The sequence below is a fragment of the Orcinus orca genome, chromosome 9 (genome assembly GCF_937001465.1).
Source record: "Orcinus orca chromosome 9, mOrcOrc1.1, whole genome shotgun sequence".
NCBI classification, from domain to species: Eukaryota; Metazoa; Chordata; class Mammalia; order Artiodactyla; family Delphinidae; genus Orcinus; species Orcinus orca.
Genome location: NC_064567.1, coordinates 27,582,399 through 27,597,860, shown reverse-complemented (window position 1 = coordinate 27,597,860; position 15,462 = coordinate 27,582,399). Strand labels below are relative to the sequence as shown.

Genomic DNA, 15,462 nt, shown 5'->3' with positions numbered 1-15,462 from the left:
CACACTTATACAGGCAATTAATCTATGACAAAGGAAACAAGAATATACAATGAGGAAAACACAGCCTCTTCAATAAATGGTATTGGGGAAACTAGACAGCTATATGCAAAAGAATCAAACTGGATTATTTTCTCAAATCATATACAAAAATAAACTCGAATTAAAGACTTACATGTAAGACCTGAAACCATAAAACGTCTAGGAGAAAACATAGGCAGTATGCTCTTTGATATTGATATTAGCAATATTTTTTTGGATATGTCTCCTCAGGTAAGGGAAGCAAAGCAAAAGTAAACAAATGGGACTACATCAAACTAAAAAGCTTTTTGCACAGCAAAGGGAACTGTCAATAAAATGAAAAAGCCTCCTACTGAATGGGAGAAGATATTTGCAAACAATATATCTGACAAGTGTTTATATCTAAATTATGCAAAGAACTCATGCAATTCAACATCAAAGAAAACAAACAACCTAATTAAAAAATGCGCAGAGAACCTGAATAGACATTTTCCCAAAGAAGACATACAGATGGCCAACAGCTACATGAAAAGATGCTCAACATCTCTAATCATCAGGAAAATGCAAACCAAAACCACAATGTGATATCACCTCACACCTGTCAGAATGGCTATTATCAAAAAGACAACAAATAAAAAGTGTTGGTGAGGATGTGGAGAAAAGGGAACCCGTGTACAGTGTTGGTGGGAATGTAAATTGGTATAGCCATTATGAAAAAAAGTGTGGAGAGTCCTCAAAAAACTAAAACTAGAACTACCATATGATCCAGCCATTCCCCTCCTGGGTATTTATCTGATGAAAATAAAAACATTAATTCAAAAAGATATATGTACACCTATGTTCATTGAGCATTACATACAGTAGCCAAAATATGGAAGCAACCTAAGTGTCCATCAATAGATGAATGGTGCCTATCATACAGATGAATGCGCGCGTGTGTGTGTGTGTGTGTGTGTGTGTATGTGTGTCTACACAGAGTGGAATATTATTCAGGATAAGAAAGAATGAAATTTTGCCATTTATGACAACACGGATGGAGCTAGAGGGTATTATGCTAGGTGAAATAAGTCAGACAGACAAAGATAAATACTGTATGATTTCACTTATATGTAGAATCTAAAAAACAAATGAACAAACATAACCAAACAGAAACAGAGTAATAGACACAGAGAACAAACAGATGGTTACCACAGGGGAGGGGGTGGAGGGAGGAGAGAAATAGGTGAGGGAGATTAAGAGGTACAAACTTTCAGTTACAAAATAAATGATTCACAGGGAAAAAGTGTACAGTGTTGGAAACACTGCCAATAATTATATAATATCTTGGTATGATGACAGAAGACAACTAGACTTTACCATAGTGATCATGATCATACCTGTTGAAATGTATAGAAATATCGAATCACTATGCTGTGTAATAGGAACTAACATAGTGTTGTAGGTCAATTATACTTCAAAAACAAACAAACATAGAAAAAGAGATCAGATTTGTGGCTACCAGAGCTGGGGCTGGGTGGGTGGGAATGTGGGGGGAAGGGGAATTAGATGAAGGCAGTCAAAAGATACAAAATTCCAGTTAAAAGATAAATAAGTACTAGGGAGTAATGTATAATATGATAAAGATAATTAACACTGCTGTACATTGTAAATGAAAATTATTAAGAGAATAAATCTTAAGAGTTCTCACCACAAGGAAATAAAAATTTTTGTATTGCTTTAATGTATCTACATGAGATGAGGGATGTTCACTAAACCTATTGTGGTAATTATTTCATAATGTATGTATAAGTCAAACCATTATGCTGTATGTCTTAAACTTATACAGTGCTGTATGTAATTATATCTCAATAAAACTGGGGAAAAAAGACATGTATTTTGTAACTATGAATGGTGATGGATGTTACCTAGACTTATTGTGGTGATAATTTTGCAATACAGTCGTCCTTGGGTATCCTGGGGACTGGTTCCAGGAACTCTGTGGATTGCAAAATCAGGAATGTTCAAGTCCCTTACATAAAATGGCATAGTATTTGCATATAACCTACACACATCTTCCTGTATACTTTAAATCACCTATAGGTTACTTATAATACATAATACAGTGTAAATGCTCTATAAATAATTGAAAATACATAAATTGTTGGCAGAGTGTGGCAAATTCAAGTTTTGCTTTTTGAAAATTTCTGGAATGTTTTTTCAAATATTTTCGTTACTCAGAAATGTGGAACCCGTGGATATGGACACTAGACTGTATATACAAATATCAAACAATTATGCTATACACCTGAAACTAATATAATGTTATATGTCAATTATATCTAAGTTTTTTTAAAAATTAGAAAAATGAAAAGACATACATTTTGAAGAGGAGAGAAAGAACTTACAGACTTTGTAAATACCCTAAGAAAAAGGAAGGAAGAAAGAAGTTCTCTTATCTACAACAGGAAGAATTAGGCCTCTTATTTTTAATTTGTATTTGTCCTTAGAGGTACAATATTCCAATGTTTAATTTGCATCAGACTTGTTTTGGCCAGATTCCTTTTCCTCTAGATGCTTGGATTTTCACTTCCTAACTTTGTTTCCTCCACTTCCCTGCCAGCAAACTCATTTCTCCATTCATTAATACATTCTTCCTTTAAATACCTTGCTATGTCATTCAATCAGGTTACAAGTAGCCAGGGGAGCCATTTGCCTCTTTGAGACAAATTTGCTTATTGCTGCTTAATACATTGATTTCAAAGTTTGGCTCTTAAAGCAAACTCATTTCCCCTTCTTCCAAGTTTTTGAGAGGCACTCTTTGTAGCTCTACATAGAAAATGTAACAACCAGAGTTTACCTGGAGTAGTATTCCCGGAGCAGGCGCTCAGCAACTATTGCTGATTGATTGAGAAACCTCGTTAACTGAAAGGCTGGCATTGCTTTCATTCCAGTTCAACTGGTTTCTGTATTAAGCTGGGGACTAACAATTACAGGAATGGTTTCCATTTCCCTTTGCTGTTAAAGAAACCGGCAGAATTAAGCAATCAGTGACATTATCAAAACAATGACCATATCTAAAATGGAAACATTCCAATTGGCTTGTGAATCATTTATTCAACCTCTTGAGATTTACCTCTGCTTGTATAATCACTTTGTTGTGAAAATCTAGAATAGAAAAAAATCTTGAGGTTGAACTAGGACTAGTGACTTATTCGTCTTTTCTTTTCCAATTTGTACATCCAGCTACTTTAACATGTTCATTGCTGTGGGTTCTTTTATTGCCTTTGGCACTGTGAGGCCTACTCAAATTAACATGAAACCTTTGCCTTAGTTCCCTTAGGGCTTGATTTGTCCAAAATTACCTTCGGAGGCAGCTCTGCTGATCCATGTCCAATGATTTAATAAGGAACAATCACCATTCTTAAGAGTAAGAAACTTTCAGCTGCTGAGTTAGTCGTGCTTCTTGCTTCTGAGGCATCTTCCTCCAAATAAGATCATTTATTTTGGATACCATGGAAAACAAAGAGAAATTAAACTGCTATCCTTAAACAGCTCCTAAATTTGTAACCAAATGTCATATTTCTGCTAGATATTCTAGTAAGGCAGCTTCTATAAGACCACTATCAAATGCACTTATGGATTTAGAAATGAGAGCCAGTTCGCTCTTTTTTTATGTCAAGATTTCATATGCTCCACCAGATAATAAATAACAATTCTTAAAAAGCCAAACCCCTCAATATTATTTCTGCATTTTTATAAACTTTCCCTCATTCGGTGTATATTTGCTGAGATTCAAATTGTAAGGCCAACTGGCCCGAGGCAGGGGAACACAATCAGATTCACAGGTTGCATCAGACCGAAACTCTCCGGACCACCCAGTTCCAGAAACTGACCTGGAGACTTTCCGGACCACCCAGTTCCAGGAACTGACCTGGGGACTCTGAACCCGGCCCAGCCTTCCCGCCTTTCGAGGGGCGGGACTAACGGTCCCCCAGGATACCCGAAAAAACCACCAAATAAGGAATACCCTGCGCCCTCCCAGATTCACCACACCCCTTTCCCTTCTTCCCCTATAAAATCTTGCCCAATCCTCGCCCGGGTGCGACTTCTCTGGCCCGTTTCTCTCGGAACAGTGAACCTCGCCCGGGAGCGCTCCCTAATAAAGCTCACTTGAAGCTTTCCTCTGTTTCGCGGTGCTTAAGATCCGACCTTACACAAATGTGGCAGAGATGTTTCACAGGGAACATAGCGTTCCCTTTTTGGAGATTACAAAAGGTCATGGTCTCAAAGTGGAAAAGACAAAGGTCTCATAAAATCCAAGAGACCTGAGAATGGATCCATGTCTGCCAATTATCAGATCTGTGAGTTTACGTATGTTATTAATCTCTTTGAGCCCTAATCTCATCATTTCCTCATACATATATTTTACCTGGTGGTCACTACATACAACACTTCAATATGGTTTATAATAGAGTGTTACAGAAAACATACAAAACAGCTGTCACATAGCAGATGTTCAATAAAGGATAGTGATTATTATCTTTCTATCCAGGGTTCTATAGCATCCTTTTTAGGGTTCACTGAAAAAATGACAATTATAATTCGTTTGGCACTATTCTCCTGGACTCAAATGCATGATTTCTGTACCTCGTGTTAGTGCAACACGTTTTAATGATGAGCTCTAATCTATTCCTAACACACCATCCTTTTCCCGCAAAAGCATCCGAATCATGTGTTAGTCAGATCAGAGAAACAATCCCAACAAAATATGTAACCAGACTTCCATAAAAAATTTTCATTATATATTTGTCATTACATAGTGCAGCTCTGTTTTCACTCAAACCCTAATACCAGACAATAAGATTATTCCCGTGGCATATCTGAATAATTGGGAAGCATGACATACTAAAAATGCCAATTTCTTAAACAGAAAAAGGAAAAATTAGGTTTTTCTAATCAAGACTCTTGAGAGATAAAGAAACATAGAATTTTGGTAGTGATAGAGCTTTTGATACTTTAGAGCTCATCTTATTCAATTCTTTCTCTCCCTGCCCTTCCCCCACATTTTTAGAACAAGAAAACTCATGTCCATAGATATTAAATAATTATTTTATTTTTTAAAAATTTTTGGCTGTGTTGGGTCTTTGTTGTTACGCACCGGCTTTCTCTAGTTGCGGTGAGCGGGGGCTACTCTTCTTTGCAGTGCACGGACTTCTCATTGTGGTGGCTTCTCTTGTTGCAGAGCATGGGCTCTAGGCGCATGGGCTTCAGTATTTGTGGCACGTGGGCTCAGTAGTTGTGGCACACAAGCTTAGTTGCTTCGCAGCATGCGGGATCTTCCCGGACCAGGGATCGAACCTGTGTCCCCTGCATTGCAGGCAGATTCTTAACCACTGTGCCACCAGGGAAGTCCCGATATTAAATAATTTTGTTGTGATATTGCAAGACCAAATCTAAGATTTTTGACACTTTATCATGGTGGCCATTTTCTTCATTGTATTTGCATACAGAGCTTCAAGAGGAAGAGATAAGAATTAGCAAATTTTCAAAACTTCAATTCTCATTCCCATTTTTCCATGCTTATATAGATTTTTGAAAATAAAACATGTGACTATTTGCTGCTTTTCCCTGCTCAAAAGGTATGACCTTTCTTTTGGTAACAATAAATTTTTCCCAGGGGCATCCATTCCACCCCTACTCTTGGTTCATGTGATGAGATGGACCAAATCCCCTCAATAAAAGTTAAATGTGTGAAATAATGAAATAAACTGTACTTTACTAATCAGCAATGCATCTATACATTATAAAAATAGCAATACATAGATGGAGAAGGTATATTATTTATGCTGTCTAAAGATAATTTGGGGTGTCTATATGTATTTTTGGCCTCAAGTTTCCGAAAGATTCCCAGCTGCAGTGCCAAACAAATGGTAGCTATTCTCAAGATACTAAAAAGCAGCAGAAGGCATTTTGCAGAGCATTTTGCACAAAAGTAAACAATAAGGACTGGAAGGAGTAAGATGGAACCTTGGGATCCCCTAGTGTCCTCTTGTACTATCATGTTCATTAGAATTAATGGAACACTACAGCATATCCATCCAGGCAGGATCATCACATGTTCACTACTCTAATGAATGAAGTTTGGTTCTCCTTGCCAGTCAAAAAGTGTTAATGAGCTGAGGTGGCTGAGGACAAAGGAAATAATGAATAGTGTGGAAGGATGGAAGTTATACCAACTATGGTCTAGTGATTATTTGTAGAAATGAAAATGGTATTTAAAGTATTAATCAAGTTTTATTTCCCCCACTTCGTCTAGGATTTTATATAGGGCTTGTGGCTGGTGGTTATTCTTAGAATTTAGCTGATAAATTATAGAATACCAAATCAGCATTGTAACTATGCATGGTGATGGATACTAGCTAGACTTATTGTGTTGTTCATTATGCAATATATACAAATATAAAATTATGTTGTATACCTGAAACTAATATGTTATACGTTAATCTTAATTTTAAAAAATTTAAAAAACAAAACCAGCATTGTGAGTAATCCAGGGGAGAAGAGCACGTGGCCTAGGAATATAGAAATTGGAGTTGGATGCAGTAACTGATGAAATTTATGGATCATTCCTTTTTAGGGAGTGTAGGGGAGAAAGAATTTTCCTCTACCCTTAAAAGGTTCTTTTGGCTGGTCTAATAATCAATTGACATGAGACAGATTAACAGGAAAAAAAAACAAATTTTATTTTATTTCAAGACAGAGGAGTTAAATGAGGGATGTATGCTATCCTGAGTCAAGGAATGGGAAAAGGGCCTAGGGTTTCAAAGGGGAGGAAGGCAATTCACAGGACCATAAGAGCAGATGTATAGTAATCTGATGTTTGCCCTGAAAGACAGATGGGTCACTCAGATAAAATTTATCTCTGGTAATAATTCTCATTCTGGGAAAGACCCCCAATTTAAATTCTTCTAGGTAGTTAAGGGAGGAACAGAAGTTTCGCTTGAGCCCACAGGGTCTCAGGTGCCTTTAGCTCAAAATATTCCACATGCTAATGTGGCACTTTGTGGGGAGGCTCATTCTGAACCCCTTTAGGGAGCAAATGAACACATTTTATTTTGCTTTGCCTTTACTGAAGCAGCATTCTTCTGCTGGGGTGAGAGAATTAATATTTGGAAGCTTAGCATGCTGTTGGTGGGCAATCAAAGGATGGGATTTAGAGGATATTCATCAGATGGAGCTGTCCAACATCTCTGAACATTCTTCTTACTTTTCGGTAATTTTCAACATTGTAAATTAAGCCCTCCCAAGAAGCAAGTAAAGTCACATAGCCAGATTTACTTTCATCTAGGGTACAGGCATGTGGTATACAAGTCTAGATTGAAGATATTTTCCACGGTTTTCTGGCTTCCAGGATAATTGTCATTCCTTTTTTAGATAATTTTTCTTTCTCTTAAATTTTGAGTTTATGTGTATGTGTGGTGTGTTGGTATTTTGTGTTTCACTACACTTTAGTGTGTATTGGTTTTTATTTATCCTCATTTGGATTTCTTGTGATTCTTCAAACTGAACATTCTAGTTTTTCATCAGTTTTAGTAAATGATTAACCGTTACCTTTTCCAATATTAGTTCTCCCTGATTCTCTCCATTCTATCCTTCTGGAATACTATTTTTTATATATTAGCACGTGTCATTCTACCTTCTGCATCTTTTAATCCCTCATCTTTTTCTTCTGATTTTATCAACATTTCTTTGGATCTATCTTCCAGTTATCACATTATTCCTCATTTCTGTTTAATTAGCTACTTAGTCCTTCCATTCAGGTTTGCTAATGTAAATATGATTGGATTATTACATTTTAAAAATACACAAATCATGAGTGGCTTAATGTGTTTTCACAATTGAACACACCCACTTACCCTGCACATTACCAGCACCTCAGGAGGCCTCTTTATGCCCCATCCAGCCCCTCTTCCCATTCTAAGGGCAACCAATATCCTGACTTAATAGAATTGGTTAGTTTTGTCTGTTGTTTGACTTTCTATGAATAGGACCTTAGCATATATTCTTTTGGTTATGGCCTTTCTTTCAACAGTATATTTGTGCTGTTGCATGAAATTGTAGTTTGATCACTGTCATTGCTCTGTAGTGTTCCTTTTAAAAAAATATACCACAATTTACCAATTTTACTGCAAATAGACATTTATATTTATCCAGTTTAGGGCTATTAAAACAGCATTGCTATGCATGTTCTTGTATATGTTCTTCATATTAACATTTAAAACATTGTGGGAACACATCTAGGAATAGAAGCTTGATAACGTGTGTGTAAATTCCACGTTAGTAGGTATTGCTAATTTTTCAAAGTGATAATATCAATGTAAATGTCTACTGCAGTGTATGACAGTTCCAATTGTTCCACATCCTTGTCATCTTTGTCTGTTCTTTTCATGTTGACATTTTCATGGAGTTGGTAGTGCAATAAAATTGAACACATTTTTATACATTTATTAGCCATTTTGATTTCCTCTTTTTGTAATGCCTGTTTCAGTTTATGGCTCAATATTTTCTTGCGTTGTTTTTTTTTTTATGGATTTGCTTGAGTTCCTAAATATCTTGGATACAAGCCCCTGACAGTTATATAAACTGCAAATATCATTTCCCAGTAATGTTTTCATATCCTATAATGGTGTCTTCTGATGATCGCAAGTTCTTAATTTTAAAGCAGTCCAACAAATCCATTTTCAATTGCTACTGCTCTTTGTGTCCTGTACAACAAATAGTTGCCTATCCCAAAATATTTACTAAAGATACTACTATTTTTTTCTATTTGCTTTATTTATTTACCTTTCACATTTGCCCTTGACAAATCTCAATTTTTGTATAGTGTATGAAGTAGGGAGTCAAGGTCCTTTAAAAAATTTATACAGATATCCAATTACTGCAGAACCACTTCCTGAAAAGCTATTCATTTCCCACGGAATTGCTGTGGTGCCTTGGCTATTTGATTCCCTTGTTCCATTTATTTGTCCTTGCACTAATGCCACAGTTTTAATTGTTGTGGCATGATAATAAATGTTGAAATATTATAGTTTAAGTCCTCCAAATTTGTTTTTCTTCAAGTTTGTCTTGTCTATTCAAGTTTCTTTGAATTTTTATATAACTCTTAGGAGCGTCTTGCCAGTTTACACTCTGACAAACACTCACACACCTTTCTGGATTTTTGCTTGGGATTGCATTGAAACCATGGTTGATTTGGGGATAATTGATGTCCTAAAAATATTAAGGCTCCCAACCTATAAATGTGGTGAATGCTATATTTAATTACTTGATTTTTCTTAATAAAGTTTTGAAATTTTCACTGTAGAGGATTTTCGTATTTTCTATTAGATTTACTTTTAGATATTTGATGCTGTTGCAAATGATGTTCATTTAATATTTTACTTTCTACTGATTTATTGCCAGTATACAGAAAAAACTTGATTTTTGTGTATTAACCTTGTTAATCCTGCCATTTTGCCAAACCCATTAGTTCTAATAGTTTTCCTGTATATTTTTTCTGGATTAAAAAAATATACACACACGTCACGTGCAAATAAAGTTTTGCTTCCTCTTTTTCGATCTTTGTACCTTTTCTTTCTTTTACTTGTCTTGTTACACATGCCAGGACCTCTAGTACAATGTTGAATAGACATGGTGAGAGTGGGCATTTGAATGTTATTCCTGGCTTCAGGGTGAAAGCATTTACTCTTTCATCATCAAGTACAATGTTAGCTATGGGTTTTTCATAGACAACCATTATAAGCTTAAGAACATTCCTTTCTAGTCCCAGTATGCTAACAGCTTTTTAAAATCATGAGTAGGTATTGAATTTTATCAGATACCTTTTTGACACCTCTTAAAATGATCATCTTTTCTCCTTCATTCTGTTAATGTAGAAAATTACACTGATTAATTTTTAATGTTTACCCAACTTTGCACTCCTGGGATAAACCCCAGTTAGTTATGATGCCTTATTCTTCTCATATATGCCTATATTTGATTTAACAATTTTTAAAAGGATTTTTGCATCTAGAGAGTGGTCAGTAGTTTCTCTTTCTTGTAATATCTATGTTGGCATAAAGTGAAATGGGAAGTATTTACTCTTCTTCTACTCTTTTAAAAAGTTTATCTAAAATTGGTGACTCCCCTGGCAGTCCAGTGGTTAAGAATCCATGCTTCCACTGCAGGGGGCACGGGTTCGATCCCTGGTTGGGGAACTAAGATCCCGCATACCGCAGTGTGGCCACCCCACCCCCCCCCCCAAAAAAGCATAAAAAGCTCTTAGAATAAAATTGGCATTATTTCTTACCTAAATGTATGGAAATTTTCTCTGGTGAAGCTTTTGAAGAATGTGCTTTTCTTTGTTTTATAAAAATAATTAAATAATTGATTCAATTTCTTCAATAGATTTAGGAGTATTTAATTTTTTCTGTTCTTTTTTTTAACAAATAATTGCATATATTTAAGGAATACAATGGATGTTTTGATATATGCATACACTGTGAAATGATTACCACAATCAAGCCAATTAACATATCCATCACCTCTGGTCCATCACTTTCTGGCCTTATATTCATTTTGGTACTGTTGAAATACAATGTGTTTGAACAAAAATATTACCAACTGAATTTTTCATTTTTGTTCAACTGAAACATACAAAATTGCTTCTAAATTCACAAACTAAATTATATTTAGGGCTAAACAAAGCTAATTAAAAGACTTTTTAGTAGGACACAAGCTGCCAAAATAGCAAATTTCCCCTGAATTTGTTCATTTATCTGTTGAGTGGTTCCTATGATTTCTCTATAGTGCTTTCATTCATTTTGAAAGTATTTTTAGACTGTGTATTTGGCATAAACATAAAATTTAGAAGTAACATAAAATTTACTTTTACCATATTTACTTGTTATTAAGCCATTTTCTTTCTGTTTCAAACCGACTCTTTTATATTCTGCCTTATCTTACTAGGGCTGGGACTCTGCAAATCACGTTTCTGTTTTGCCAGTTGTCTCCCTGTTAGACTTTGACAATGGAGAATTCTAAAGAAAGACTGGAGGCCTGGAGAAGGAAAAAGGGACATGTTCTTTCCTGTTTTGCTTCCTGTGACTGTCAACATCATATGAGCAATGACTTTTCACCTGGGCAGTAGGTCCAGTAGCAGTTGGTTCTAGTTTCCACTTCTCCTCCCAAAATTTAAAAAACCTGTCTCATTTTGCCTTCTCAGAGACGAGCACCAGTTGGCTGGTATCCTTTCCTCACATATCTGAGTCCCAGCTCCCTGACACCTATCCTCTAGGATTTTGAGTTACAAGCCCCAGCCAGGCAATCTGTCCTCAAACTACTATTTCTTCTAGTATTCCCACTCTCTTCTCTTTATTATCCCAGCCCTAGGGGTGGTAGATTCCTCTACCATACTTCAGTGTTCTCTTTTTTGTCTTTTCAGCTCTCCAGTATCTAAATCAACTCTATTACATTCTCTTGTTAAAATAGTTGGTGTGATTTCTATTTTTTCTGAAGTGATAGACCATTTCTTAATCTATGCTTTTTCTTTGCAAATAACAGAAACTTACTTAAACTGGTTAAGAACAAAACAGACCATATAGGTTTCTCCTGGAATCCTGGGACAGGAAGTACAATCAGGCCTGGTCAGCTTTAGAAAACAGCCTGAAACTACGATTAGTCCTTTTGGGCTTCCCTGGTGGCACAGTGATTGAGAGTCCGCCTGCCGATGCAGGGGACATGGGTTCGTGCCCCGGTCCGGGAAGATCCCACATGCCACGGAGCGGCTGGGCCCATGAGCCATGGCCGCTGAACCTGCGTGTCCGGAGCCTGTGCTCCGCAACGGGAGAGGCCACAACAGTGAGAGGCCCGCATACCGGACCAAAAAAAAAAAAAAGATTAGTCCTTTTTGTCTTTCTAAAGGTACTTTGTGGTCTCCCATCTTCTCTACTCTTTCTTCACCTTCTTTCTAGCTCTCTCAGTAAACCTATTTTCTCTACCTTTGGCTCTGGGATCAGTATGAATTCCAGTTCCGGAAGAGGAAGAGACCCTGAGTGGCTTTGTTTGCACAAATGTACTCACTTCGTACCACCAGCATTAGCCATTATAAATACAGCTATGGGCTCTACCACTGAGGTGAAGAAAAATATTTGTCAGAAATGAGGACATTGTGCTGAGTGTATGGCTCGAAGAGTTTCTAATACATTTTCTGATTTTCCTTCATTAGAAAGGATCACCGCTTAAGGAGATTTTCTTTTTTTGGATGATATACTTAAGGCATATTCCATTTATATATAATAATTATTAGATTACTTTAAAAAACTTTAAGTACATATTCACTGAACAAAATTATAAATATAGATGAACCAACGTAAAAAATATAGATATTACACAAATTCCCACCACACAGGTATGTAATTTGGGGAATATATTTACATGCACTGATATTTATATTCTTTTCAAAAAATGGGTTTTCACATAAGCAATAATTTTAAATAATTTTATGTCAATAAACATGTTTCTAGAACATCATTTTAAAAGGTTAGCCAATAATTTAAGAAACACAGTTACTTCCTTCACCCAGATTATTGGACACTTACAGCCTTTAATTATACAGTTAATTTTTGCAGATACATTATTTTCTCAGAACAACTTTTTAGCAGAGGTATTTCTGACCTGATAAACATGTATTTCAAGATATTTGGTATGTATTTTTTAATTGCCAGAAAGTTTGTGTACCTCTCATCCAACTGCCAAGAAGGCTGTATCAATTAACGTTGCCTCCATCAATGTAAGGGATTACCTGTTTTTTTCTCGGTACAATCGTTGTTACCAACTTTTAAAGTATGACAAATTGAGAGGTAAAACCCTCTGATATCACATTATTATTTTAATGTACACTTTAGTTTTAAATATTTATTGGAAGATTTTTAACATTTGTTGGTCGTGTGTGTGTGGGTTGTTCCCTTTCTATAGAGTTGTTCTTTCATTTGTAACAGTTGAAAAGAGTTTATTAAACTTCCATTTTAGGTTTTAGTGTTTGATTCTTGGACCTATAAACTTCTTAAGTTCATATTACACTTATATTGTAAGTACCACTGAAGTTTAAGCTAATATCTCTGCCTCATCTCAATCTCTTATTTTATTTAAAAAAAAAAAGTCTATCATTGAAATAAGTATTCATTAACCTATCAGGAATTGTATATTAAACTGCTCTAATTTGGTCAAAAGTTAAAATAGTTTTTAAATAAATAGCACTAAAAATAATAAATCCATGAAAAGAGTAATTGAATTATTTATAAAACTTACCTACTTAAGATTCAATGAACTATGTATATGTACTAAGTTGATTACAAGATGTGTTAGTGAATGATAATGACTTAAAACATTATTTATTCCAAGTATCACATCTGAATTTTAATAGGAGATTAAGGGACATGAAATGTTTTAATTTTAAAAGAGTGGAAAGTTCAGTAAGTAAGGAATATTTGGGGCGCTTATATATTCTCCACAGTTTAAATGATATCAGCAGTTATTCACCAACCTCACGGGCAGATGACAATTTAGTAAGGAACTGCCTAAACTACAAACATAGAAGATGAAAACAAACACGAGCAAAAGCAAAGTAAAATTCTATAGAACACGAAATAACAGATTAACCTTACAGTTAAAAGAATTCAAAATGCAAGGGAAACATTTAATCTCATGCAATTACTGGAAGAGTATTGCAAAGTTATAATTCAGTTTGTACTCATTGGATTCTCATATTTAGATTCACATCACATGATCTCCTGTAATTTGCAACGCTTTTACCATTTCCCAAGTACATATGGGTGAGAAGACATGAATGATAAAAATTTTTTTTTAAATATTCTAGACTTCTTAGGAAAAAATCATCCTGAAATATTCGGATTCTCTTTTGTTATATATCTTTCAATTCTGTGTTGTGGGAAACAGCAGAAGAATTACACATATTAATGTTTAATATGTAAAACTTATCCTGATACTACTTGAAAGGAAGAACTCTGGGTCTGTAGTGTCAAAGGCTCTGATTTATTTCTTACAGGGATCTGAGTAGTCTAATGAAACAACCTCAGAACTCAATGACAATGAAAGAAGTCTGGGAAGGCCTGAGGCTGGTATTGATTCCAGGGAGACAGGTGATGTGACAATATAACAAAGGGAGCAAAGCACATTGCTCCATTAGGGAGGAATCTGTATGAGTTAAGTACATGTTCAATGGTGACGTCAGCGTCATCGCTAGTAAGACGTCCTTTGTCGTATCCCCCATCCTAACAACAACAACTTGACATCAATCCACAGGCAAAAGTGCCTTTGTCTACAAATTCAGCAGTGGCCTGTGAATGGGCTCCAGCCTCTCTAGGCTGCAGCCTGGGAGTCCCGGGAGAACAGTGCCTTAGACAATCACCTGTGGATGAGAGAGCCTTTTTTTTCCAGGTTTCCAGTGGAGAAGTTCAGCACACCACTGGAGCCAAACAATACAAGTCAGGATGCATTACAGAGGTTACAAGGAACTTTACCTGTGTCACCTGCCCCCCGCCCCCCGCCAAAAAAAAGTGGCACAGCTTAGTGCCAAGTGGGAACTTTCTGGCCTGTGATTTCTCCCATGAGGGAAAGTGAGTGCATGAGTCAGAACTTAGCTTCCCCCCTGTGTGGGATGTTGCCAAAGAGGCACATTTCTCTCTCGTTCCCTACAGAGCACTGAGTCAGGAGCTGCAGGACTAGGGGGAAGAGGGAGGCGAAGAGAGAGGACTCGAAGAGGGCAGTAAAGGGACTCGGGTCCTACTAAATGCATCACAGACTCCACCAAAAACCCCACCCATGAGGCACTGGGATGCCTCACCCACGGATCCCGCAACTGGCCCATGAGCACTCTCAGTGCTTATTAAAGAAAATGTGGTGCTCACTTCGGCAGCACATGTACTAAAACTGGAACGATACAGAGAAGATTAGCATGGCCCCCGCGCAAGGATGACACACAAATTCGTGAAGCGTTCCATATTTTAGGCTCAAGAGGGAGGGGATATGGGGATATATGTATACGTATGTATGGCTGATTCACTTTGTTATACAGCAGAAACTAACATAACAATGTAAAGTAATTATACTCCAATAAAGATGTTAAAAAAAATGTGGTTTACATTTTATTTACTATCTGTCTGCATGGTTTGAAGTAACATATTTATGGGACATTTATATTACCATGTGATGTTCACCAGTTGCCATTACTTTCAATAAACAACTCAGAAATAATTAAGTTAGTTCCTAAATTTCTAATTTGACTACTATGGACTCATAGAGGACTAATGTTTAATGAACACTTATAATACGTAGAAGATTTCCTGGGTTTGTGAGAATCTAAATATGTGTAAGTGTTGTCCTCTGCCTTCAAGTTGTTACTTAAAA

General features: G+C 36.2%; 1 non-coding gene across 1 annotated transcript; it reads left to right on the top strand.

Annotated features, from left to right (window-relative positions):
- The first annotated feature begins 14,955 nt into the window (after positions 1-14,955).
- LOC117199781 (U6 spliceosomal RNA) lies at positions 14,956-15,062 on the top strand. The gene has a single exon (XR_004481120.1). It is a non-coding gene; the product is annotated as a U6 spliceosomal RNA (small nuclear RNA).
- Positions 15,063-15,462: the final 400 nt, after the last annotated feature.